Below are 27,990 nucleotides of genomic sequence, written 5' to 3' on the forward strand. Positions count from 1 at the left end.
GGAATATATGAGTCTGAACGACATGGAACTCTTAGCTAACACATCACAATGTGTGATGCTTGCCAACCAAGCACTAGATTCTGGAGCGCTGATGATCAGAACATTCTGCTCCTGAAGGAAAGGAAAGACAGCTTGATGGAAAATAAAGTCTCAGTTTATATTAACGCTCTCTCTCTCCCAATATCTATCTATCTATCTATCTATCTATCTATCTATCTATCTATCTATCTATCTATCTATCTATCTATCTATCTATCTATCTATCTATCTATCTATCTATCTATCTATCTATCTATCTATCTATCTATCTATCTATCTATCTATCTATCTATCTTTATATATGGATACCTGCGTACACATACATATAGATATGCCATGCATTCCTTTAGATTTGTTCCAACCTCTTACCATTTATTTGAGAATCCCTACTTTTCAAGTGACTGCAAATGAAGTCATTTCCGGCACTTTTTGGCCGGTGCAAGGTAACAAAAACACATGCCAACTTTTAATACAAATCATTGGTCTCTTTATTAACGCGCACTGTCAAACATGGGGCTTTCACACGTCAGGTAAACATGATAACCAATACACAACAGAAGCAGATGTAGATTGCTTATCAATGCCAGGATAGAATAGTTGTGAATTGAGTAATAGAAGGGCCCCTGAATTGATACTTATTATATACAGCCTGTAAGATAGTGAAAAATGCAGGCTAGGAAAGGAGATGCAAATATCAATGTATTAGAAAAATACATAAAGAGGAGTGATTTGCTTTTATTCATTCAAGGCTAGAAAAAATCAACATACTATTGCAAGCATTCATACACCACCAAATAGAAATAAACAATTCTGACATTAAACGTAAAGGTGACGATGCATTTGTATCATCACCTTGAGAAGGGTCACCGAGGAATTGAGCCCAGGGCTTCTGCACTTAAACACCAGAAACACTCCACTAAACTAAGATGCCTGTTGGTGCCAACAATTCCCAAAGTTAATGCATGTTCTAGGTGAGCAATGAACAGAATGCAGGGCTCTTATGAAAGCGAGGTCTGTGAATCAACAGATACATCCACATGCCAATTACTTTAGTGTTTTTAAGAGAATTCACTTTCTTGGAATGAGTCTGCATGAAACCATCTTCAGGGCCTGGACAATTTCATGGCAAAACGGCACCTCTCAACATTGCAGCCAAGACAATATAAAAACTGTTTCTGCCCGGTTTCGAACCGGGGACCTTTCGCGTGTGAGGCGAAAGTGATAACCACTACACTACAGAAACAGATGTCTACAGTTGATTCTTCTGTGATGAAACTTCTCAAAACAGGCTATTCCAAGGGCCTCTGGTTTTAGATTTCTTTCATGCAACCTTCCCAGACAGCCCTAGCTGAACGCTTGTATATGCCATGCAAGTTCTGCATTTTTGCAAAATGCTTAAAGAGAAATGTTTCCTATTTGCTCAGGCAGGGCAAGGTTAAAAGCATGAGACTCTAGCAAATATTCATCCACTACTGCAAAGAGAAAATTGATATTGGCTTTGAAATGCATACTTCAATACTACTTTAAAAAAGCACCAATGAAAGGGCTCGTCCGGGATTTGAAGCCGGGACCTCTCGCACCCAAAGCGAGAATCATACCCCTAGACCAACGAGCCTTCGAAAGACCTGCACCTCTCAAAAGCTAATACCAGCTCTAAGCACGCAATGAAGATCATGCTGGGGACTTTTTCATGCTTGGTCTGTGAATACACATGAAATTCAGTGTCAACTTACCCTTTCTCAAATGATATCACTATCATTTATAAGTGTCCCCTTTTATTTTGTCCCAGCATTGGACACGTCTTACAGGAAGTCAGCACTTATTTATCTATTTCTGCAGTGGCTAGACCCTAAAGAGAAAGAATAAAAAGCTGTTCATAACAACATAAGAAACACATGTTGCATTTTTTCTCAAATGCTTATTCCCTTTGTGCAAATCGGAATGCCAAGCTGAATAACTGGGTCACAGATTCTGGCTAATTATCTTTCCCTTGAATGCAAGTAGCAATAAAAACTGCCTAATGCAGGACTAAAGCATTCCTTGCAAGCCTCTAACATCATAACATAACTGAGCTGCTGGTAGCAAGCTAAGCAATACCTTCCCAAAATGAGAAGTACATGTGCTAATCCGCTCAATCAGCGCTCGATCAGGCTCCATCAGGCGAGATATAGAAAAGGTGGAAAGGGTCCAAATGGCTGTCCCTTCCTTTTTAGGGTGGGTCCTTCTGACTATCATAGGATTGCTTGTATAAGTGGCCAGGGTCAGAGAAAAAACTTTCAACCCTTCTCAGTGTTCTATCCAGAAGCAGGCATTTTCTGTGCCTTTAATTTCAGGCTTTTCCCAGCAGTCTCTGTTCTGCCTATGTAAATTAACAAAAGCAGTGCTTATTCATCACTTACTCTAATGTCCTTACTGTCCAGAAAGCTCTGCCTAAGTATGCTTTTTTTCTTTTTCAGTGAAATTCTAAATGTTTTTTCTGCCCAGTCTATGGCAGTAGAATGCTGCTTATGATGCCACATTTTGTTGAATCACCAAGGTACAACTACAGAGGAATATATGAGTCTGAACGACATGGAACTCTTAGCTAACACATCACAATGTGTGATGCTTGCCAACCAAGCACTAGATTCTGGAGCGCTGATGATCAGAACATTCTGCTCCTGAAGGAAAGGAAAGACAGCTTGATGGAAAATAAAGTCTCAGTTTATATTAACGCTCTCTCTCTCCCAATATCTATCTATCTATCTATCTATCTATCTATCTATCTATCTATCTATCTATCTATCTATCTATCTATCTATCTATCTATCTATCTATCTATCTATCTATCTATCTATCTATCTATCTATCTATCTATCTATCTATCTATCTATCTATCTATCTATCTATCTATCTATCTATCTATCTTTATATATGGATACCTGCGTACACATACATATAGATATGCCATGCATTCCTTTAGATTTGTTCCAACCTCTTACCATTTATTTGAGAATCCCTACTTTTCAAGTGACTGCAAATGAAGTCATTTCCGGCACTTTTTGGCCGGTGCAAGGTAACAAAAACACATGCCAACTTTTAATACAAATTATTGGTCTCTTTATTAACGCGCACTGTCAAACATGGGGCTTTCACACGTCAGGTAAACATGATAACCAATACACAACAGAAGCAGATGTAGATTGCTTATCAATGCCAGGATAGAATAGTTGTGAATTGAGTAATAGAAGGGCCCCTGAATTGATACTTATTATATACAGCCTGTAAGATAGTGAAAAATGCAGGCTAGGAAAGGAGATGCAAATATCAATGTATTAGAAAAATACATAAAGAGGAGTGATTTGCTTTTATTCATTCAAGGCTAGAAAAAATCAACATACTATTGCAAGCATTCATACACCACCAAATAGAAATAAACAATTCTGACATTAAACGTAAAGGTGACGATGCATTTGTATCATCACCTTGAGAAGGGTCACCGAGGAATTGAGCCCAGGGCTTCTGCACTTAAACACCAGAAACACTCCACTAAACTAAGATGCCTGTTGGTGCCAACAATTCCCAAAGTTAATGCATGTTCTAGGTGAGCAATGAACAGAATGCAGGGCTCTTATGAAAGCGAGGTCTGTGAATCAACAGATACATCCACATGCCAATTACTTTAGTGTTTTTAAGAGAATTCACTTTCTTGGAATGAGTCTGCATGAAACCATCTTCAGGGCCTGGACAATTTCATGGCAAAATGGCACCTCTCAACATTGCAGCCAAGACAATATAACAACTGTTTCTGCCCGGTTTCGAACCGGGGACCTTTCGCGTGTGAGGCGAACGTGATAACCACTACACTACAGAAACAGATGTCTACAGTTGATTCTTCTGTGATGAAACTTCTCAAAACAGGCTATTCCAAGGGCCTCTGGTTTTAGATTTCTTTCATGCAACCTTCCCAGACAGCCCTAGCTGAACGCTTGTATATGCCATGCAAGTTCAGCATTTTTGCAAAATGCTTAAAGAGAAATGTTTCCTATTTGCTCAGGCAGGGCAAGGTTAAAAGCATGAGACTCTAGCAAATATTCATCCACTACTGCAAAGAGAAAATTGATATTGGCTTTGAAATGCATACTTCAATACTACTTTAAAAAAGCACCAATGAAAGGGCTCGTCCGGGATTTGAACCCGGGACCTCTCGCACCCAAAGCGAGAAACATACCCCTAGACCAACGAGCCTTCGAAAGGCCTGCACCTCTGAATAGCTAATACCAGCTCTAAGCACGCAATGAAGATCATGCTGGGGACTTTTTCATGCTTGGTCTGTGAATACACATGAAATTCAGTGTCAACTTACCCTTTCTCAAATGATATCACTATCATTTATAAGTGTCCCCTTTTATTTTGTCCCAGCATTGGACACGTCTTACAGGAAGTCAGCACTTATTTATCTATTTCTGCAGTGGCTAGACCCTAAAGAGAAAGAATAAAAAGCTGTTCATAACAACATAAGAAACACATGTTGCATTTTTTCTCAAATGCTTATTCCCTTTGTGCAAATCGGAATGCCAAGCTGAATAACTGGGTCACAGATTCTGGCTAATTATCTTTCCCTTGAATGCAAGTAGCAATAAAAACTGCCTAATGCAGGACTAAAGCATTCCTTGCAAGCCTCTAACATCATAACATAACTGAGCTGCTGGTAGCAAGCTAAGCAATACCTTCCCAAAATGAGAAGTACATGTGCTAATCCGCTCAATCAGCGCTCGATCAGGCTCGATCAGGCGAGATATAGAAAAGGTGGAAAGGGTCCAAATGGCTGTCCCTTCCTTTTTAGGGTGGGTCCTTCTGACTATCATAGGATTGCTTGTATAAGTGGCCAGGGTCAGAGAAAAAACTTTCAACCCTTCTCAGTGTTCTATCCAGAAGCAGGCATTTTCTGTGCCTTTAATTTCAGGCTTTTCCCAGCAGTCTCTGTTCTGCCTATGTAAATTAACAAAAACAGTGCTTATTCATCACTTACTCTAATGTCCTTACTGTCCAGAAAGCTCTGCCTAAGTATGCTTTTTTTCTTTTTCAGTGAAATTCTAAATGTTTTTTCTGCCCAGTCTATGGCAGTAGAATGCTGCTTATGATGCCACATTTTGTTGAATCACCAAGGTACAACTACAGAGGAATATATGAGTCTGAACGACATGGAACTCTTAGCTAACACATCACAATGTGTGATGCTTGCCAACCAAGCACTAGATTCTGGAGCGCTGATGATCAGAACATTCTGCTCCTGAAGGAAAGGAAAGACAGCTTGATGGAAAATAAAGTCTCAGTTTATATTAACGCTCTCTCTCTCCCAATATCTATCTATCTATCTATCTATCTATCTATCTATCTATCTATCTATCTATCTATCTATCTATCTATCTATCTATCTATCTATCTATCTATCTATCTATCTATCTATCTATCTATCTATCTATCTATCTATCTATCTATCTATCTATCTATCTATCTATCTATCTATCTATCTATCTATCTATCCATCCATCCATCCATCCATCCATCCATCCATCCATCCATCCATCCATCTATCTATCTATCTATCTATCTATCTATCTATCTATCTATCTATCTATCTATCTATCTATCTATCTATCTATCTATCTGTCTGTCTGTCTGTCTGTCTGTCTGTCTGTCTGTCTGTCTGTCTATCTATCTATCTATCTATCTATCTATCTATCTATCTATCTATCTATCTATCTATCTATCTATCTATCTATCTATCTATCTATCTATCTATCTATCTATCTATCTATCTATCTATCTATCTATCTATCTATCTATCTATCTATCTATCTATCTATCTATCCATCCATCCATCCATCCATCCATCTATCTATCTATCTATCTATCTATCTATCTATCTATCTATCTATCTATCTATCTATCTATCTATCTATCTATCTATCTATCTATCTATCTATCTATCTATCTATCTATCTATCTATCTATCTATCTATCTATCTATCTATCTATCTTTATATATGGATACCTGCGTACACATACATATAGATATGCCATGCATTCCTTTAGATTTGTTCCAACCTCTTACCATTTATTTGAGAATCCCTACTTTTCAAGTGACTGCAAATGAAGTCATTTCCGGCACTTTTTGGCCGGTGCAAGGTAACAAAAACACATGACAACTTTTAATAAAAATCATTGGTCTCTTTATTAACGCGCACTGTCAAACATGGGGCTTTCACACGTCAGGTAAACATGATAACCAATATACAACAGAAGCAGATGTAGATTGCTTATCAATGCCGGGATAGAACAGTTGTGAATTGAGTAGAAGAAGGGCCCCTGAATTGATACTTATTATATACAGCCTGTAAGATAGTGAAAAATGCAGGCTAGGAAAGGAGATGCAAATATCAATGTATTAGAAAAATACATAAAGAGGAGTGATTTGCTTTTATTCATTCAAGGCTAGAAAAAATCAACATACTATTGCAAGCATTCATACACCACCAAATAGAAATAAACAATTCTGACATTAAACGTAAAGGTGACGATGCATTTGTATCATCACCTTGAGAAGGGTCACCGAGGAATTGAGCCCAGGGCTTCTGCACTTAAACACCAGAAACACTCCACTAAACTAAGATGCCTGTTGGTGCCAACAATTCCCAAAGTTAATGCATGTTCTAGGTGAGCAATGAACAGAATGCAGGGCTCTTTTCAAAGCGAGGTCTGTGAATCAACAGATACATCCACATGCCAATTACTTTAGTGTTTTTAAGAGAATTCACTTTCTTGGAACGAGTCTGCATGAAACCATCTTCAGGGCCTGGACAATTTCATGGCAAAACGGCACCTCTCAACATTGCAGCCAAGACAATATAACAACTGCTTCTGCCCGGTTTCGAACCGGGGACCTTTCGCGAGCGAGGCAAACGTGATAACCACTACACTACAGAAACAGATGTCTACAGTTGATTCTTCTGTGATGAAACTTCTCAAAACAGGCTATTCCAAGGGCCTCTGGTTTTAGATTTCTTTCATGCAACCTTCCCAGACAGCCCTAGCTGAACGCTTGTATATGCCATGCAAGTTCAGCATTTTTGCAAAATGCTTAAAGAGAAATGTTTCCTATTTGCTCAGGCAGGGCAAGGTTAAAAGCATGAGACTCTAGCAAATATTCATCCACTACTGCAAAGAGAAAATTGATATTGGCTTTGAAATGCATACTTCAATACTACTTTAAAAAAGCACCAATGAAAGGGCTCGTCCGGGATTTGAACCCGGGACCTCTCGCACCCAAAGCGAGAATCATACCCCTAGACCAACGAGCCTTCGAAAGGCCTGCACCTCTGAAAAGCTAATACCAGCTCTAAGCACGCAATGAAGATCATGCTGGGGACTTTTTCATGCTTGGTCTGTGAATACACATGAAATTCAGTGTCAACTTACCCTTTCTCAAATGATATCACTATCATTTATAAGTGTCCCCTTTTATTTTGTCCCAGCATTGGACACGTCTTACAGGAAGTCAGCACTTATTTATCTATTTCTGCAGTGGCTAGACCCTAAAGAGAAAGAATAAAAAGCTGTTCATAACAACATAAGAAACACATGTTGCATTTTTTCTCAAATGCTTATTCCCTTTGTGCAAATCGGAATGCCAAGCTGAATAACTGGGTCACAGATTCTGGCTAATTATCTTTCCCTTGAATGCAAGTAGCAATAAAAACTGCCTAATGCAGGACTAAAGCATTCCTTGCAAGCCTCTAACATCATAACATAACTGAGCTGCTGGTAGCAAGCTAAGCAATACCTTCCCAAAATGAGAAGTACATGTGCTAATCCGCTCAATCAGGCTCGATCAGGCGAGATATAGAAAAGGTGGAAAGGGTCCAAATGGCTGTCCCTTCCTTTTTAGGGTGGGTCCTTCTGACTATCATAGGATTGCTTGTATAAGTGGCCAGGGTCAGAGAAAAGACTTTCAACCCTTCTCAGTGTTCTATCCAGAAGCAGGCCTTTTCTGTGCCTTTAATTTCAGGCTTTTCCCAGCAGTCTCTGTTCTGCCTATGTAAATTAACAAAAGCAGTGCTTATTCATCACTTACTCTAATGTCCTTACTGTCCAGAAAGCTCTGCCTAAGTATGCTTTTTTTCTTTTTCAGTGAAATTCTAAATGTTTTTTCTGCCCAGTCTATGGCAGTAGAATGCTGCTTATGATGCCACATTTTGTTGAATCACCAAGGTACAACTACAGAGGAATATATGAGTCTGAACGACATGGAACTCTTAGCTAACACATCACAATGTGTGATGCTTGCCAACCAAGCACTAGATTCTGGAGCGCTGATGATCAGAACATTCTGCTCCTGAAGGAAAGGAAAGACAGCTTGATGGAAAATAAAGTCTCAGTTTATATTAACGCTCTCTCTCTCCCAATATCTATCTATCTATCTATCTATCTATCTATCTATCTATCTATCTATCTATCTATCTATCTATCTATCTATCTATCTATCTATCTATCTATCTATCTATCTATCTATCTATCTATCTATCTATCTATCTATCTATCTATCTATCTATCTATCTATCTATCTATCTATCTATCTATCTATCTATCTATCTATCTATCTATCTATCTATCTATCTTTATATATGGATACCTGCGTACACATACATATAGATATGCCATGCATTCCTTTAGATTTGTTCCAACCTCTTACCATTTATTTGAGAATCCCTACTTTTCAAGTGACTGCAAATGAAGTCATTTCCGGCACTTTTTGGCCGGTGCAAGGTAACAAAAACACATGCCAACTTTTAATACAAATCATTGGTCTCTTTATTAACGCGCACTGTCAAACATGGGGCTTTCACACGTCAGGTAAACATGATAACCAATACACAACAGAAGCAGATGTAGATTGCTTATCAATGCCAGGATAGAATAGTTGTGAATTGAGTAATAGAAGGGCCCCTGAATTGATACTTATTATATACAGCCTGTAAGATAGTGAAAAATGCAGGCTAGGAAAGGAGATGCAAATATCAATGTATTAGAAAAATACATAAAGAGGAGTGATTTGCTTTTATTCATTCAAGGCTAGAAAAAATCAACATACTATTGCAAGCATTCATACACCACCAAATAGAAATAAACAATTCTGACATTAAACGTAAAGGTGACGATGCATTTGTATCATCACCTTGAGAAGGGTCACCGAGGAATTGAGCCCAGGGCTTCTGCACTTAAACACCAGAAACACTCCACTAAACTAAGATGCCTGTTGGTGCCAACAATTCCCAAAGTTAATGCATGTTCTAGGTGAGCAATGAACAGAATGCAGGGCTCTTATGAAAGCGAGGTCTGTGAATCAACAGATACATCCACATGCCAATTACTTTAGTGTTTTTAAGAGAATTCACTTTCTTGGAATGAGTCTGCATGAAACCATCTTCAGGGCCTGGACAATTTCATGGCAAAATGGCACCTCTCAACATTGCAGCCAAGACAATATAACAACTGTTTCTGCCCGGTTTCGAACCGGGGACCTTTCGCGTGTGAGGCGAACGTGATAACCACTACACTACAGAAACAGATGTCTACAGTTGATTCTTCTGTGATGAAACTTCTCAAAACAGGCTATTCCAAGGGCCTCTGGTTTTAGATTTCTTTCATGCAACCTTCCCAGACAGCCCTAGCTGAACGCTTGTATATGCCATGCAAGTTCAGCATTTTTGCAAAATTCTTAAAGAGAAATGTTTCCTATTTGCTCAGGCAGGGCAAGGTTAAAAGCATGAGACTCTAGCAAATATTCATCCACTACTGCAAAGAGAAAATTGATATTGGCTTTGAAATGCATACTTCAATACTACTTTAAAAAAGCACCAATGAAAGGGCTCGTCCGGGATTTGAACCCGGGACCTCTCGCACCCAAAGCGAGAATCATACCCCTAGACCAACGAGCCTTCGAAAGGCCTGCACCTCTGAAAAGCTAATACCAGCTCTAAGCACGCAATGAAGATCATGCTGGGGACTTTTTCATGCTTGGTCTGTGAATACACATGAAATTCAGTGTCAACTTACCCTTTCTCAAATGATATCACTATCATTTATAAGTGTCCCCTTTTATTTTGTCCCAGCATTGGACACGTCTTACAGGAAGTCAGCACTTATTTATCTATTTCTGCAGTGGCTAGACCCTAAAGAGAAAGAATAAAAAGCTGTTCATAACAACATAAGAAACACATGTTGCATTTTTTCTCAAATGCTTATTCCCTTTGTGCAAATCGGAATGCCAAGCTGAATAACTGGGTCACAGATTCTGGCTAATTATCTTTCCCTTGAATGCAAGTAGCAATAAAAACTGCCTAATGCAGGACTAAAGCATTCCTTGCAAGCCTCTAACATCATAACATAACTGAGCTGCTGGTAGCAAGCTAAGCAATACCTTCCCAAAATGAGAAGTACATGTGCTAATCCGCTCAATCAGGCTCGATCAGGCGAGATATAGAAAAGGTGGAAAGGGTCCAAATGGCTGTCCCTTCCTTTTTAGGGTGGGTCCTTCTGACTATCATAGGATTGCTTGTACGAGTGGCCAGGGTCAGAGAAAAAACTTTCAACCCTTCTCAGTGTTCTATCCAGAAGCAGGCATTTTCTGTGCCTTTAATTTCAGGCTTTTCCCAGCAGTCTCTGTTCTGCCTATGTAAATTAACAAAAGCAGTGCTTATTCATCACTTACTCTAATGTCCTTACTGTCCAGAAAGCTCTGCCTAAGTATGCTTTTTTTCTTTTTCAGTGAAATTCTAAATGTTTTTTCTGCCCAGTCTATGGCAGTAGAATGCTGCTTATGATGCCACATTTTGTTGAATCACCAAGGTACAACTACAGAGGAATATATGAGTCTGAACGACATGGAACTCTTAGCTAACACATCACAATGTGTGATGCTTGCCAACCAAGCACTAGATTCTGGAGCGCTGATGATCAGAACATTCTGCTCCTGAAGGAAAGGAAAGACAGCTTGATGGAAAATAAAGTCTCAGTTTATATTAACGCTCTCTCTCTCCCAATATCTATCTATCTATCTATCTATCTATCTATCTATCTATCTATCTATCTATCTATCTATCTATCTATCTATCTATCTATCTATCTATCTATCTATCTATCTATCTATCTATCTATCTATCTATCTATCTATCTATCTATCTATCTATCTATCTATCTATCTATCTATCTATCTATCTATCTATATATGGATACCTGCGTACACATACATATAGATATGCCATGCATTCCTTTAGATTTGTTCCAACCTCTTACCATTTATTTGAGAATCCCTACTTTTCAAGTGACTGCAAATGAAGTCATTTCCGGCACTTTTTGGCCGGTGCAAGGTAACAAAAACACATGCCAACTTTTAATACAAATCATTGGTCTCTTTATTAACGCGCACTGTCAAACATGGGGCTTTCACACGTCAGGTAAACATGATAACCAATACACAACAGAAGCAGATGTAGATTGCTTATCAATGCCAGGATAGAATAGTTGTGAATTGAGTAATAGAAGGGCCCCTGAATTGATACTTATTATATACAGCCTGTAAGATAGTGAAAAATGCAGGCTAGGAAAGGAGATGCAAATATCAATGTATTAGAAAAATACATAAAGAGGAGTGATTTGCTTTTATTCATTCAAGGCTAGAAAAAATCAACATACTATTGCAAGCATTCATACACCACCAAATAGAAATAAACAATTCTGACATTAAACGTAAAGGTGACGATGCATTTGTATCATCACCTTGAGAAGGGTCACCGAGGAATTGAGCCCAGGGCTTCTGCACTTAAACACCAGAAACACTCCACTAAACTAAGATGCCTGTTGGTGCCAACAATTCCCAAAGTTAATGCATGTTCTAGGTGAGCAATGAACAGAATGCAGGGCTCTTATGAAAGCGAGGTCTGTGAATCAACAGATACATCCACATGCCAATTACTTTAGTGTTTTTAAGAGAATTCACTTTCTTGGAATGAGTCTGCATGAAACCATCTTCAGGGCCTGGACAATTTCATGGCAAAACGGCACCTCTCAACATTGCAGCCAAGACAATATAACAACTGTTTCTGCCCGGTTTCATACCGGGGACCTTTCGCGTGTGAGGCGAACGTGATAACCACTACACTACAGAAACAGATGTCTACAGTTGATTCTTCTGTGATGAAACTTCTCAAAACAGGCTATTCCAAGGGCCTCTGGTTTTAGATTTCTTTCATGCAACCTTCCCAGACAGCCCTAGCTGAACGCTTGTATATGCCATGCAAGTTCAGCATTTTTGCAAAATGCTTAAAGAGAAATGTTTCCTATTTGCTCAGGCAGGGCAAGGTTAAAAGCATGAGACTCTAGCAAATATTCATCCACTACTGCAAAGAGAAAATTGATATTGGCTTTGAAATGCATACTTCAATACTACTTTAAAAAAGCACCAATGAAAGGGCTCATCCGGGATTTGAACCCGGGACCTCTCGCACCCAAAGCGAGAATCATACCCCTAGACCAACGAGCCTTCGAAAGGCCCGCACCTCTGAAAAGCTAATACCAGCTCTAAGCACGCAATGAAGATCATGCTGGGGACTTTTTCATGCTTGGTCTGTGAATACACATGAAATTCAGTGTCAACTTACCCTTTCTCAAATGATATCACTATCATTTATAAGTGTCCCCTTTTATTTTGTCCCAGCATTGGACACGTCTTACAGCAAGTCAGCACTTATTTATCTATTTCTGCAGTGGCTAGACCCTAAAGAGAAAGAATAAAAAGCTGTTCATAACAACATAAGAAACACATGTTGCATTTTTTCTAAAATGCTTATTCCCTTTGTGCAAATCGGAATGCCAAGCTGAATAACTGGGCCACAGATTCTGGCTATTTATCTTTCCCTTGAATGCAAGTAGCAATAAAAACTGCCTAATGCAGGACTAAAGCATTCCTTGCAAGCCTCTAACATCATAACATAACTGAGCTGCTGGTAGCAAGCTAAGCAATACCTTCCCAAAATGAGAAGTACATGTGCTAATCCGCTCAATCAGCGCTCGATCAGGCGAGATCAGGCGAGATATAGAAAAGGTGGAAAGGGTCCAAATGGCTGTCCCTTCCTTTTTAGGGTGGGTCCTTCTGACTATCATAGGATTGCTTGTACGAGTGGCCAGGGTCAGAGAAAAAACTTTCAACCCTTCTCAGTGTTCTATCCAGAAGCAGGCATTTTCTGTGCCTTTAATTTCAGGCTTTTCCCAGCAGTCTCTGTTCTGCCTATGTAAATAACAAAAGCAGTGCTTATTCATCACTTACTCTAATGTCCTTACTGTCCAGAAAGCTCTGCCTAAGTATGCTTTTTTTCTTTTTCTGTGAAATTCTAAATGTTTTTTCTGCCCAGTCTATGGCAGTAGAATGCTGCTTATGATGCCACATTTTGTTGAATCACCAAGGTACAACTACAGAGGAATATATGAGTCTGAACGACATGGAACTCTTAGCTAACACATCACAATGTGTGATGCTTGCCAACCAAGCACTAGATTCTGGAGCGCTGATGATCAGAACATTCTGCTCCTGAAGGAAAGGAAAGACAGCTTGATGGAAAATAAAGTCTCAGTTTATATTAACGCTCTCTCTCTCCGAATATCTATCTATCTATCTATCTATCTATCTATCTATCTATCTATCTATCTATCTATCTATCTATCTATCTATCTATCTATCTATCTATCTATCTATCTATCTATCTATCTATCTATCTATCTATCTATCTATCTATCTATCTTTCTATCTATCTATCTATCTATCTATCTTTATATATGGATACCTGCGTACACATACATATAGATATGCCATGCATTCCTTTAGATTTGTTCCAACCTCTTACCATTTATTTGAGAATCCCTACTTTTCAAGTGACTGCAAATGAAGTCATTTCCGGCACTTTTTGGCCGGTGCAAGGTAACAAAAACACATGCCAACTTTTAATACAAATCATTGGTCTCTTTATTAACGCGCACTGTCAAACATGGGGCTTTCACACGTCAGGTAAACATGATAACCAATACACAACAGAAGCAGATGTAGATTGCTTATCAATGCCAGGATAGAATAGTTGTGAATTGAGTAATAGAAGGGCCCCTGAATTGATACTTATTATATACAGCCTGTAAGATAGTGAAAAATGCAGGCTAGGAAAGGAGATGCAAATATCAATGTATTAGAAAAATACATAAAGAGGAGTGATTTGCTTTTATTCATTCAAGGCTAGAAAAAATCAACATACTATTGCAAGCATTCATACACCACCAAATAGAAATAAACAATTCTGACATTAAACGTAAAGGTGACGATGCATTTGTATCATCACCTTGAGAAGGGTCAACGAGGAATTGAGCCCAGGGCTTCTGCACTTAAACACCAGAAACACTCCACTAAACTAAGATGCCTGTTGGTGCCAACAATTCCCAAAGTTAATGCATGTTCTAGGTGAGCAATGAACAGAATGCAGGGCTCTTATGAAAGCGAGGTCTGTGAATCAACAGATACATCCACATGCCAATTACTTTAGTGTTTTTAAGAGAATTCACTTTCTTGGAATGAGTCTGCATGAAACCATCTTCAGGGCCTGGACAATTTCATGGCAAAACGGCACCTCTCAACATTGCAGCCAAGACAATATAACAACTGTTTCTGCCCGGTTTCGAACCGGGGACCTTTCGCGTGTGAGGCGAACGTGATAACCACTACACTACAGAAACAGATGTCTACAGTTGATTCTTCTGTGATGAAACTTCTCAAAACAGGCTATTCCAAGGGCCTCTGGTTTTAGATTTCTTTCATGCAACCTTCCCAGACAGCCCTAGCTGAACGCTTGTATATGCCATGCAAGTTCAGCATTTTTGCAAAATGCTTAAAGAGAAATGTTTCCTATTTGCTCAGGCAGGGCAAGGTTAAAAGCATGAGACTCTAGCAAATATTCATCCACTACTGCAAAGAGAAAATTGATATTGGCTTTGAAATGCATACTTCAATACTACTTTAAAAAAGCACCAATGAAAGGGCTCGTCCGGGATTTGAACCCGGGACCTCTCGCACCCAAAGCGAGAATCATACCCCTAGACCAACGAGCCTTCGAAAGACCTGCACCTCTCAAAAGCTAATACCAGCTCTAAGCACGCAATGAAGATCATGCTGGGGACTTTTTCATGCTTGGTCTGTGAATACACATGAAATTCAGTGTCAACTTACCCTTTCTCAAATGATATCACTATCATTTATAAGTGTCCCCTTTTATTTTGTCCCAGCATTGGACACGTCTTACAGGAAGTCAGCACTTATTTATCTATTTCTGCAGTGGCTAGACCCTAAAGAGAAAGAATAAAAAGCTGTTCATAACAACATAAGAAACACATGTTGCATTTTTTCTCAAATGCTTATTCCCTTTGTGCAAATCGGAATGCCAAGCTGAATAACTGGGTCACAGATTCTGGCTAATTATCTTTCCCTTGAATGCAAGTAGCAATAAAAACTGCCTAATGCAGGACTAAAGCATTCCTTGCAAGCCTCTAACATCATAACATAACTGAGCTGCTGGTAGCAAGCTAAGCAATACCTTCCCAAAATGAGAAGTACATGTGCTAATCCGCTCAATCAGCGCTCGATCAGGATCGATCAGGCGAGATATAGAAAAGGTGGAAAGGGTCCAAATGGCTGTCCCTTCCTTTTTAGGGTGGGTCCTTCTGACTATCATAGGATTGCTTGTATAAGTGGCCAGGGTCAGAGAAAAAACTTTCAACCCTTCTCAGTGTTCTATCCAGAAGCAGGCATTTTCTGTGCCTTTAATTTCAGGCTTTTCCCAGCAGTCTCTGTTCTGCCTATGTAAATTAACAAAAACAGTGCTTATTCATCACTTACTCTAATGTCCTTACTGTCCAGAAAGCTCTGCCTAAGTATGCTTTTTTTCTTTTTCAGTGAAATTCTAAATGTTTTTTCTGCCCAGTCTATGGCAGTAGAATGCTGCTTATGATGCCACATTTTGTTGAATCACCAAGGTACAACTACAGAGGAATATATGAGTCTGAACGACATGGAACTCTTAGCTAACACATCACAATGTGTGATGCTTGCCAACCAAGCACTAGATTCTGGAGCGCTGATGATCAGAACATTCTGCTCCTGAAGGAAAGGAAAGACAGCTTGATGGAAAATAAAGTCTCAGTTTATATTAACGCTCTCTCTCTCCCAATATCTATCTATCTATCTATCTATCTATCTATCTATCTATCTATCTATCTATCTATCTATCTATCTATCTATCTATCTATCTATCTATCTATCTATCTATCTATCTATCTATCTATCTATCTATCTATCTATCTATCTATCTATCTATCCATCCATCCATCCATCCATCCATCCATCCATCCATCCATCTATCTATCTATCTATCTATCTATCTATCTATCTATCTATCTATCTATCTATCTATCTATCTATCTATCTATCTATCTATCTATCTATCTGTCTGTCTATCTATCTATCTATCTATCTGTCTGTCTGTCTGTCTGTCTGTCTATCTATCTATCTATCTATCTATCTATCTATCTATCTATCTATCTATCTATCTATCTATCTATCTATCTATCTATCTATCTATCTATCTATCTATCTATCTATCTATCTATCTATCTATCTATCTATCTATCTATCTATCTATCTATCTATCTATCTATCTATCTATCTATCTATCTATCTATCTATCTATCCATCCATCCATCTATCTATCTATCTATCTATCTATCTATCTATCTATCTATCTATCTATCTATCTATCTATCTATCTATCTATCTATCTATCTATCTATCTATCTATCTATCTATCTATCTATCTATCTATCTATCTTTATATATGGATACCTGCGTACACATACATATAGATATGCCATGCATTCCTTTAGATTTGTTCCAACCTCTTACCATTTATTTGAGAATCCCTACTTTTCAAGTGACTGCAAATGAAGTCATTTCCGGCACTTTTTGGCCGGTGCAAGGTAACAAAAACACATGACAACTTTTAATAAAAATCATTGGTCTCTTTATTAACGCGCACTGTCAAACATGGGGCTTTCACACGTCAGGTAAACATGATAACCAATATACAACAGAAGCAGATGTAGATTGCTTATCAATGCCGGGATAGAACAGTTGTGAATTGAGTAGAAGAAGGGCCCCTGAATTGATACTTATTATATACAGCCTGTAAGATAGTGAAAAATGCAGGCTAGGAAAGGAGATGCAAATATCAATGTATTAGAAAAATACATAAAGAGGAGTGATTTGCTTTTATTCATTCAAGGCTAGAAAAAATCAACATACTATTGCAAGCATTCATACACCACCAAATAGAAATAAACAATTCTGACATTAAACGTAAAGGTGACGATGCATTTGTATCATCACCTTGAGAAGGGTCACCGAGGAATTGAGCCCAGGGCTTCTGCACTTAAACACCAGAAACACTCCACTAAACTAAGATGCCTGTTGGTGCCAACAATTCCCAAAGTTAATGCATGTTCTAGGTGAGCAATGAACAGAATGCAGGGCTCTTTTCAAAGCGAGGTCTGTGAATCAACAGATACATCCACATGCCAATTACTTTAGTGTTTTTAAGAGAATTCACTTTCTTGGAACGAGTCTGCATGAAACCATCTTCAGGGCCTGGACAATTTCATGGCAAAACGGCACCTCTCAACATTGCAGCCAAGACAATATAACAACTGCTTCTGCCCGGTTTCGAACCGGGGACCTTTCGCGTGTGAGGCAAACGTGATAACCACTACACTACAGAAACAGATGTCTACAGTTGATTCTTCTGTGATGAAACTTCTCAAAACAGGCTATTCCAAGGGCCTCTGGTTTTAGATTTCTTTCATGCAACCTTCCCAGACAGCCCTAGCTGAACGCTTGTATATGCCATGCAAGTTCAGCATTTTTGCAAAATGCTTAAAGAGAAATGTTTCCTATTTGCTCAGGCAGGGCAAGGTTAAAAGCATGAGACTCTAGCAAATATTCATCCACTACTGCAAAGAGAAAATTGATATTGGCTTTGAAATGCATACTTCAATACTACTTTAAAAAAGCACCAATGAAAGGGCTCGTCCGGGATTTGAACCCGGGACCTCTCGCACCCAAAGCGAGAATCATACCCCTAGACCAACGAGCCTTCGAAAGGCCTGCACCTCTGAAAAGCTAATACCAGCTCTAAGCACGCAATGAAGATCATGCTGGGGACTTTTTCATGCTTGGTCTGTGAATACACATGAAATTCAGTGTCAACTTACCCTTTCTCAAATGATATCACTATCATTTATAAGTGTCCCCTTTTATTTTGTCCCAGCATTGGACACGTCTTACAGGAAGTCAGCACTTATTTATCTATTTCTGCAGTGGCTAGACCCTAAAGAGAAAGAATAAAAAGCTGTTCATAACAACATAAGAAACACATGTTGCATTTTTTCTCAAATGCTTATTCCCTTTGTGCAAATCGGAATGCCAAGCTGAATAACTGGGTCACAGATTCTGGCTAATTATCTTTCCCTTGAATGCAAGTAGCAATAAAAACTGCCTAATGCAGGACTAAAGCATTCCTTGCAAGCCTCTAACATCATAACATAACTGAGCTGCTGGTAGCAAGCTAAGCAATACCTTCCCAAAATGAGAAGTACATGTGCTAATCCGCTCAATCAGGCTCGATCAGGCGAGATATAGAAAAGGTGGAAAGGGTCCAAATGGCTGTCCCTTCCTTTTTAGGGTGGGTCCTTCTGACTATCATAGGATTGCTTGTATAAGTGGCCAGGGTCAGAGAAAAGACTTTCAACCCTTCTCAGTGTTCTATCCAGAAGCAGGCCTTTTCTGTGCCTTTAATTTCAGGCTTTTCCCAGCAGTCTCTGTTCTGCCTATGTAAATTAACAAAAGCAGTGCTTATTCATCACTTACTCTAATGTCCTTACTGTCCAGAAAGCTCTGCCTAAGTATGCTTTTTTTCTTTTTCAGTGAAATTCTAAATGTTTTTTCTGCCCAGTCTATGGCAGTAGAATGCTGCTTATGATGCCACATTTTGTTGAATCACCAAGGTACAACTACAGAGGAATATATGAGTCTGAACGACATGGAACTCTTAGCTAACACATCACAATGTGTGATGCTTGCCAACCAAGCACTAGATTCTGGAGCGCTGATGATCAGAACATTCTGCTCCTGAAGGAAAGGAAAGACAGCTTGATGGAAAATAAAGTCTCAGTTTATATTAACGCTCTCTCTCTCCCAATATCTATCTATCTATCTATCTATCTATCTATCTATCTATCTATCTATCTATCTATCTATCTATCTATCTATCTATCTATCTATCTATCTATCTATCTATCTATCTATCTATCTATCTATCTATCTATCTATCTATCTATCTATCTATCTATCTATCTTTATATATGGATACCTGCGTACACATACATATAGATATGCCATGCATTCCTTTAGATTTGTTCCAACCTCTTACCATTTATTTGAGAATCCCTACTTTTCAAGTGACTGCAAATGAAGTCATTTCCGGCACTTTTTGGCCGGTGCAAGGTAACAAAAACACATGCCAACTTTTAATACAAATCATTGGTCTCTTTATTAACGCGCACTGTCAAACATGGGGCTTTCACACGTCAGGTAAACATGATAACCAATACACAACAGAAGCAGATGTAGATTGCTTATCAATGCCAGGATAGAATAGTTGTGAATTGAGTAATAGAAGGGCCCCTGAATTGATACTTATTATATACAGCCTGTAAGATAGTGAAAAATGCAGGCTAGGAAAGGAGATGCAAATATCAATGTATTAGAAAAATACATAAAGAGGAGTGATTTGCTTTTATTCATTCAAGGCTAGAAAAAATCAACATACTATTGCAAGCATTCATACACCACCAAATAGAAATAAACAATTCTGACATTAAACGTAAAGGTGACGATGCATTTGTATCATCACCTTGAGAAGGGTCACCGAGGAATTGAGCCCAGGGCTTCTGCACTTAAACACCAGAAACACTCCACTAAACTAAGATGCCTGTTGGTGCCAACAATTCCCAAAGTTAATGCATGTTCTAGGTGAGCAATGAACAGAATGCAGGGCTCTTATGAAAGCGAGGTCTGTGAATCAACAGATACATCCACATGCCAATTACTTTAGTGTTTTTAAGAGAATTCACTTTCTTGGAATGAGTCTGCATGAAACCATCTTCAGGGCCTGGACAATTTCATGGCAAAATGGCACCTCTCAACATTGCAGCCAAGACAATATAACAACTGTTTCTGCCCGGTTTCGAACCGGGGACCTTTCGCGTGTGAGGCGAACGTGATAACCACTACACTACAGAAACAGATGTCTACAGTTGATTCTTCTGTGATGAAACTTCTCAAAACAGGCTATTCCAAGGGCCTCTGGTTTTAGATTTCTTTCATGCAACCTTCCCAGACAGCCCTAGCTGAACGCTTGTATATGCCATGCAAGTTCAGCATTTTTGCAAAATTCTTAAAGAGAAATGTTTCCTATTTGCTCAGGCAGGGCAAGGTTAAAAGCATGAGACTCTAGCAAATATTCATCCACTACTGCAAAGAGAAAATTGATATTGGCTTTGAAATGCATACTTCAATACTACTTTAAAAAAGCACCAATGAAAGGGCTCGTCCGGGATTTGAACCCGGGACCTCTCGCACCCAAAGCGAGAATCATACCCCTAGACCAACGAGCCTTCGAAAGGCCTGCACCTCTGAAAAGCTAATACCAGCTCTAAGCACGCAATGAAGATCATGCTGGGGACTTTTTCATGCTTGGTCTGTGAATACACATGAAATTCAGTGTCAACTTACCCTTTCTCAAATGATATCACTATCATTTATAAGTGTCCCCTTTTATTTTGTCCCAGCATTGGACACGTCTTACAGGAAGTCAGCACTTATTTATCTATTTCTGCAGTGGCTAGACCCTAAAGAGAAAGAATAAAAAGCTGTTCATAACAACATAAGAAACACATGTTGCATTTTTTCTCAAATGCTTATTCCCTTTGTGCAAATCGGAATGCCAAGCTGAATAACTGGGTCACAGATTCTGGCTAATTATCTTTCCCTTGAATGCAAGTAGCAATAAAAACTGCCTAATGCAGGACTAAAGCATTCCTTGCAAGCCTCTAACATCATAACATAACTGAGCTGCTGGTAGCAAGCTAAGCAATACCTTCCCAAAATGAGAAGTACATGTGCTAATCCGCTCAATCAGGCTCGATCAGGCGAGATATAGAAAAGGTGGAAAGGGTCCAAATGGCTGTCCCTTCCTTTTTAGGGTGGGTCCTTCTGACTATCATAGGATTGCTTGTACGAGTGGCCAGGGTCAGAGAAAAAACTTTCAACCCTTCTCAGTGTTCTATCCAGAAGCAGGCATTTTCTGTGCCTTTAATTTCAGGCTTTTCCCAGCAGTCTCTGTTCTGCCTATGTAAATTAACAAAAGCAGTGCTTATTCATCACTTACTCTAATGTCCTTACTGTCCAGAAAGCTCTGCCTAAGTATGCTTTTTTTCTTTTTCAGTGAAATTCTAAATGTTTTTTCTGCCCAGTCTATGGCAGTAGAATGCTGCTTATGATGCCACATTTTGTTGAATCACCAAGGTACAACTACAGAGGAATATATGAGTCTGAACGACATGGAACTCTTAGCTAACACATCACAATGTGTGATGCTTGCCAACCAAGCACTAGATTCTGGAGCGCTGATGATCAGAACATTCTGCTCCTGAAGGAAAGGAAAGACAGCTTGATGGAAAATAAAGTCTCAGTTTATATTAACGCTCTCTCTCTCCCAATATCTATCTATCTATCTATCTATCTATCTATCTATCTATCTATCTATCTATCTATCTATCTATCTATCTATCTATCTATCTATCTATCTATCTATCTATCTATCTATCTATCTATCTATCTATCTATCTATCTATCTATCTATCTATCTATCTATCTATCTATCTATCTTTATATATGGATACCTGCGTACACATACATATAGATATGCCATGCATTCCTTTAGATTTGTTCCAACCTCTTACCATTTATTTGAGAATCCCTACTTTTCAAGTGACTGCAAATGAAGTCATTTCCGGCACTTTTTGGCCGGTGCAAGGTAACAAAAACACATGCCAACTTTTAATACAAATCATTGGTCTCTTTATTAACGCGCACTGTCAAACATGGGGCTTTCACACGTCAGGTAAACATGATAACCAATACACAACAGAAGCAGATGTAGATTGCTTATCAATGCCAGGATAGAATAGTTGTGAATTGAGTAATAGAAGGGCCCCTGAATTGATACTTATTATATACAGCCTGTAAGATAGTGAAAAATGCAGGCTAGGAAAGGAGATGCAAATATCAATGTATTAGAAAAATACATAAAGAGGAGTGATTTGCTTTTATTCATTCAAGGCTAGAAAAAATCAACATACTATTGCAAGCATTCATACACCACCAAATAGAAATAAACAATTCTGACATTAAACGTAAAGGTGACGATGCATTTGTATCATCACCTTGAGAAGGGTCACCGAGGAATTGAGCCCAGGGCTTCTGCACTTAAACACCAGAAACACTCCACTAAACTAAGATGCCTGTTGGTGCCAACAATTCCCAAAGTTAATGCATGTTCTAGGTGAGCAATGAACAGAATGCAGGGCTCTTATGAAAGCGAGGTCTGTGAATCAACAGATACATCCACATGCCAATTACTTTAGTGTTTTTAAGAGAATTCACTTTCTTGGAATGAGTCTGCATGAAACCATCTTCAGGGCCTGGACAATTTCATGGCAAAACGGCACCTCTCAACATTGCAGCCAAGACAATATAACAACTGTTTCTGCCCGGTTTCATACCGGGGACCTTTCGCGTGTGAGGCGAACGTGATAACCACTACACTACAGAAACAGATGTCTACAGTTGATTCTTCTGTGATGAAACTTCTCAAAACAGGCTATTCCAAGGGCCTCTGGTTTTAGATTTCTTTCATGCAACCTTCCCAGACAGCCCTAGCTGAACGCTTGTATATGCCATGCAAGTTCAGCATTTTTGCAAAATGCTTAAAGAGAAATGTTTCCTATTTGCTCAGGCAGGGCAAGGTTAAAAGCATGAGACTCTAGCAAATATTCATCCACTACTGCAAAGAGAAAATTGATATTGGCTTTGAAATGCATACTTCAATACTACTTTAAAAAAGCACCAATGAAAGGGCTCATCCGGGATTTGAACCCGGGACCTCTCGCACCCAAAGCGAGAATCATACCCCTAGACCAACGAGCCTTCGAAAGGCCCGCACCTCTGAAAAGCTAATACCAGCTCTAAGCACGCAATGAAGATCATGCTGGGGACTTTTTCATGCTTGGTCTGTGAATACACATGAAATTCAGTGTCAACTTACCCTTTCTCAAATGATATCACTATCATTTATAAGTGTCCCCTTTTATTTTGTCCCAGCATTGGACACGTCTTACAGCAAGTCAGCACTTATTTATCTATTTCTGCAGTGGCTAGACCCTAAAGAGAAAGAATAAAAAGCTGTTCATAACAACATAAGAAACACATGTTGCATTTTTTCTAAAATGCTTATTCCCTTTGTGCAAATCGGAATGCCAAGCTGAATAACTGGGCCACAGATTCTGGCTATTTATCTTTCCCTTGAATGCAAGTAGCAATAAAAACTGCCTAATGCAGGACTAAAGCATTCCTTGCAAGCCTCTAACATCATAACATAACTGAGCTGCTGGTAGCAAGCTAAGCAATACCTTCCCAAAATGAGAAGTACATGTGCTAATCCGCTCAATCAGCGCTCGATCAGGCGAGATCAGGCGAGATATAGAAAAGGTGGAAAGGGTCCAAATGGCTGTCCCTTCCTTTTTAGGGTGGGTCCTTCTGACTATCATAGGATTGCTTGTACGAGTGGCCAGGGTCAGAGAAAAAACTTTCAACCCTTCTCAGTGTTCTATCCAGAAGCAGGCATTTTCTGTGCCTTTAATTTCAGGCTTTTCCCAGCAGTCTCTGTTCTGCCTATGTAAATAACAAAAGCAGTGCTTATTCATCACTTACTCTAATGTCCTTACTGTCCAGAAAGCTCTGCCTAAGTATGCTTTTTTTCTTTTTCTGTGAAATTCTAAATGTTTTTTCTGCCCAGTCTATGGCAGTAGAATGCTGCTTATGATGCCACATTTTGTTGAATCACCAAGGTACAACTACAGAGGAATATATGAGTCTGAACGACATGGAACTCTTAGCTAACACATCACAATGTGTGATGCTTGCCAACCAAGCACTAGATTCTGGAGCGCTGATGATCAGAACATTCTGCTCCTGAAGGAAAGGAAAGACAGCTTGATGGAAAATAAAGTCTCAGTTTATATTAACGCTCTCTCTCTCCGAATATCTATCTATCTATCTATCTATCTATCTATCTATCTATCTATCTATCTATCTATCTATCTATCTATCTATCTATCTATCTATCTATCTATCTATCTATCTATCTATCTATCTATCTATCTATCTATCTATCTTTCTATCTATCTATCTATCTATCTATCTATCTTTATATATGGATACCTGCGTACACATACATATAGATATGCCATGCATTCCTTTAGATTTGTTCCAACCTCTTACCATTTATTTGAGAATCCCTACTTTTCAAGTGACTGCAAATGAAGTCATTTCCGGCACTTTTTGGCCGGTGCAAGGTAACAAAAACACATGCCAACTTTTAATACAAATCATTGGTCTCTTTATTAACGCGCACTGTCAAACATGGGGCTTTCACACGTCAGGTAAACATGATAACCAATACACAACAGAAGCAGATGTAGATTGCTTATCAATGCCAGGATAGAATAGTTGTGAATTGAGTAATAGAAGGGCCCCTGAATTGATACTTATTATATACAGCCTGTAAGATAGTGAAAAATGCAGGCTAGGAAAGGAGATGCAAATATCAATGTATTAGAAAAATACATAAAGAGGAGTGATTTGCTTTTATTCATTCAAGGCTAGAAAAAATCAACATACTATTGCAAGCATTCATACACCACCAAATAGAAATAAACAATTCTGACATTAAACGTAAAGGTGACGATGCATTTGTATCATCACCTTGAGAAGGGTCAACGAGGAATTGAGCCCAGGGCTTCTGCACTTAAACACCAGAAACACTCCACTAAACTAAGATGCCTGTTGGTGCCAACAATTCCCAAAGTTAATGCATGTTCTAGGTGAGCAATGAACAGAATGCAGGGCTCTTATGAAAGCGAGGTCTGTGAATCAACAGATACATCCACATGCCAATTACTTTAGTGTTTTTAAGAGAATTCACTTTCTTGGAATGAGTCTGCATGAAACCATCTTCAGGGCCTGGACAATTTCATGGCAAAACGGCACCTCTCAACATTGCAGCCAAGACAATATAACAACTGTTTCTGCCCGGTTTCGAACCGGGGACCTTTCGCGTGTGAGGCGAACGTGATAACCACTACACTACAGAAACAGATGTCTACAGTTGATTCTTCTGTGATGAAACTTCTCAAAACAGGCTATTCCAAGGGCCTCTGGTTTTAGATTTCTTTCATGCAACCTTCCCAGACAGCCCTAGCTGAACGCTTGTATATGCCATGCAAGTTCAGCATTTTTGCAAAATGCTTAAAGAGAAATGTTTCCTATTTGCTCAGGCAGGGCAAGGTTAAAAGCATGAGACTCTAGCAAATATTCATCCACTACTGCAAAGAGAAAATTGATATTGGCTTTGAAATGCATACTTCAATACTACTTTAAAAAAGCACCAATGAAAGGGCTCGTCCGGGATTTGAACCCGGGACCTCTCGCACCCAAAGCGAGAATCATACCCCTAGACCAACGAGCCTTCGAAAGACCTGCACCTCTCAAAAGCTAATACCAGCTCTAAGCACGCAATGAAGATCATGCTGGGGACTTTTTCATGCTTGGTCTGTGAATACACATGAAATTCAGTGTCAACTTACCCTTTCTCAAATGATATCACTATCATTTATAAGTGTCCCCTTTTATTTTGTCCCAGCATTGGACACGTCTTACAGGAAGTCAGCACTTATTTATCTATTTCTGCAGTGGCTAGACCCTAAAGAGAAAGAATAAAAAGCTGTTCATAACAACATAAGAAACACATGTTGCATTTTTTCTCAAATGCTTATTCCCTTTGTGCAAATCGGAATGCCAAGCTGAATAACTGGGTCACAGATTCTGGCTAATTATCTTTCCCTTGAATGCAAGTAGCAATAAAAACTGCCTAATGCAGGACTAAAGCATTCCTTGCAAGCCTCTAACATCATAACATAACTGAGCTGCTGGTAGCAAGCTAAGCAATACCTTCCCAAAATGAGAAGTACATGTGCTAATCCGCTCAATCAGCGCTCGATCAGGCTCGATCAGGCGAGATATAGAAAAGGTGGAAAGGGTCCAAATGGCTGTCCCTTCCTTTTTAGGGTGGGTCCTTCTGACTATCATAGGATTGCTTGTATAAGTGGCCAGGGTCAGAGAAAAAACTTTCAACCCTTCTCAGTGTTCTATCCAGAAGCAGGCATTTTCTGTGCCTTTAATTTCAGGCTTTTCCCAGCAGTCTCTGTTCTGCCTATGTAAATTAACAAAAACAGTGCTTATTCATCACTTACTCTAATGTCCTTACTGTCCAGAAAGCTCTGCCTAAGTATGCTTTTTTTCTTTTTCAGTGAAATTCTAAATGTTTTTTCTGCCCAGTCTATGGCAGTAGAATGCTGCTTATGATGCCACATTTTGTTGAATCACCAAGGTACAACTACAGAGGAATATATGAGTCTGAACGACATGGAACTCTTAGCTAACACATCACAATGTGTGATGCTTGCCAACCAAGCACTAGATTCTGGAGCGCTGATGATCAGAACATTCTGCTCCTGAAGGAAAGGAAAGACAGCTTGATGGAAAATAAAGTCTCAGTTTATATTAACGCTCTCTCTCTCCCAATATCTATCTATCTATCTATCTATCTATCTATCTATCTATCTATCTATCTATCTATCTATCTATCTATCTATCTATCTATCTATCTATCTATCTATCTATCTATCTATCTATCTATCTATCTATCTATCTATCTATCTATCTATCTATCTATCTATCTATCTATCTATCTATCTATCTATCTATCTATCTATCTATCTATCTATCTATCCATCCATCCATCCATCCATCCATCCATCCATCCATCTATCTATCTATCTATCTATCTATCTATCTATCTATCTATCTATCTATCTATCTATCTATCTATCTATCTATCTATCTATCTATCTATCTATCTATCTATCTATCTATCTATCTATCTGTCTGTCTGTCTGTCTGTCTGTCTGTCTGTCTATCTATCTATCTATCTATCTATCTATCTATCTATCTATCTATCTATCTATCTATCTATCTATCTATCTATCTATCTATCTATCTATCTATCTATCTATCTATCTATCTATCTATCTATCTATCTATCTATCTATCTATCTATCTATCTATCCATCCATCTATCCATCCATCCATCTATCTATCTATCTATCTATCTATCTATCTATCTATCTATCTATCTATCTATCTATCTATCTATCTATCTATCTATCTATCTATCTATCTATCTATCTATCTATCTATCTATCTATCTATCTATCTTTATATATGGATACCTGCGTACACATACATATAGATATGCCATGCATTCCTTTAGATTTGTTCCAACCTCTTACCATTTATTTGAGAATCCC

The 27,990-nt window shown here is 38.8% G+C and overlaps 16 non-coding genes across 16 annotated transcripts; all 16 read right to left on the reverse strand.

Annotated features, from left to right (window-relative positions):
• Window positions 1-1,209: 1,209 nt before the first annotated feature.
• TRNAV-CAC (transfer RNA valine (anticodon CAC)) lies at window positions 1,210-1,282 on the reverse strand. The gene has a single exon. It is a non-coding gene; the product is annotated as a tRNA-Val (tRNA).
• Window positions 1,283-3,821: 2,539 nt separating this feature from the next.
• Window positions 3,822-3,894, reverse strand: TRNAV-CAC (transfer RNA valine (anticodon CAC)). The gene has a single exon. It is a non-coding gene; the product is annotated as a tRNA-Val (tRNA).
• Window positions 3,895-6,937: 3,043 nt separating this feature from the next.
• On the reverse strand, window positions 6,938-7,010 carry TRNAA-CGC (transfer RNA alanine (anticodon CGC)). The gene has a single exon. It is a non-coding gene; the product is annotated as a tRNA-Ala (tRNA).
• Window positions 7,011-7,310: 300 nt separating this feature from the next.
• On the reverse strand, window positions 7,311-7,382 carry TRNAP-UGG (transfer RNA proline (anticodon UGG)). The gene has a single exon. It is a non-coding gene; the product is annotated as a tRNA-Pro (tRNA).
• A 2,192-nt stretch (window positions 7,383-9,574) lies between these two features.
• TRNAV-CAC (transfer RNA valine (anticodon CAC)) lies at window positions 9,575-9,647 on the reverse strand. Its single transcript has one exon. It is a non-coding gene; the product is annotated as a tRNA-Val (tRNA).
• A 300-nt stretch (window positions 9,648-9,947) lies between these two features.
• TRNAP-UGG (transfer RNA proline (anticodon UGG)) lies at window positions 9,948-10,019 on the reverse strand. Its single transcript has one exon. It is a non-coding gene; the product is annotated as a tRNA-Pro (tRNA).
• Window positions 10,020-12,550: 2,531 nt separating this feature from the next.
• TRNAP-UGG (transfer RNA proline (anticodon UGG)) lies at window positions 12,551-12,622 on the reverse strand. Its single transcript has one exon. It is a non-coding gene; the product is annotated as a tRNA-Pro (tRNA).
• A 2,158-nt stretch (window positions 12,623-14,780) lies between these two features.
• TRNAV-CAC (transfer RNA valine (anticodon CAC)) lies at window positions 14,781-14,853 on the reverse strand. The gene has a single exon. It is a non-coding gene; the product is annotated as a tRNA-Val (tRNA).
• Window positions 14,854-15,153: 300 nt separating this feature from the next.
• TRNAP-UGG (transfer RNA proline (anticodon UGG)) lies at window positions 15,154-15,225 on the reverse strand. The gene has a single exon. It is a non-coding gene; the product is annotated as a tRNA-Pro (tRNA).
• Window positions 15,226-17,872: 2,647 nt separating this feature from the next.
• On the reverse strand, window positions 17,873-17,945 carry TRNAV-CAC (transfer RNA valine (anticodon CAC)). Its single transcript has one exon. It is a non-coding gene; the product is annotated as a tRNA-Val (tRNA).
• A 300-nt stretch (window positions 17,946-18,245) lies between these two features.
• Window positions 18,246-18,317, reverse strand: TRNAP-UGG (transfer RNA proline (anticodon UGG)). Its single transcript has one exon. It is a non-coding gene; the product is annotated as a tRNA-Pro (tRNA).
• A 2,136-nt stretch (window positions 18,318-20,453) lies between these two features.
• Window positions 20,454-20,526, reverse strand: TRNAV-CAC (transfer RNA valine (anticodon CAC)). The gene has a single exon. It is a non-coding gene; the product is annotated as a tRNA-Val (tRNA).
• Window positions 20,527-20,826: 300 nt separating this feature from the next.
• On the reverse strand, window positions 20,827-20,898 carry TRNAP-UGG (transfer RNA proline (anticodon UGG)). Its single transcript has one exon. It is a non-coding gene; the product is annotated as a tRNA-Pro (tRNA).
• Window positions 20,899-23,419: 2,521 nt separating this feature from the next.
• On the reverse strand, window positions 23,420-23,491 carry TRNAP-UGG (transfer RNA proline (anticodon UGG)). Its single transcript has one exon. It is a non-coding gene; the product is annotated as a tRNA-Pro (tRNA).
• A 2,154-nt stretch (window positions 23,492-25,645) lies between these two features.
• TRNAV-CAC (transfer RNA valine (anticodon CAC)) lies at window positions 25,646-25,718 on the reverse strand. The gene has a single exon. It is a non-coding gene; the product is annotated as a tRNA-Val (tRNA).
• A 300-nt stretch (window positions 25,719-26,018) lies between these two features.
• Window positions 26,019-26,090, reverse strand: TRNAP-UGG (transfer RNA proline (anticodon UGG)). The gene has a single exon. It is a non-coding gene; the product is annotated as a tRNA-Pro (tRNA).
• Between the last annotated feature and the right edge of the window lie 1,900 nt (window positions 26,091-27,990).

Source organism: Lissotriton vulgaris, chromosome 8 (assembly GCF_964263255.1).
Source record: "Lissotriton vulgaris chromosome 8, aLisVul1.2, whole genome shotgun sequence".
NCBI classification, from domain to species: Eukaryota; Metazoa; Chordata; class Amphibia; order Caudata; family Salamandridae; genus Lissotriton; species Lissotriton vulgaris.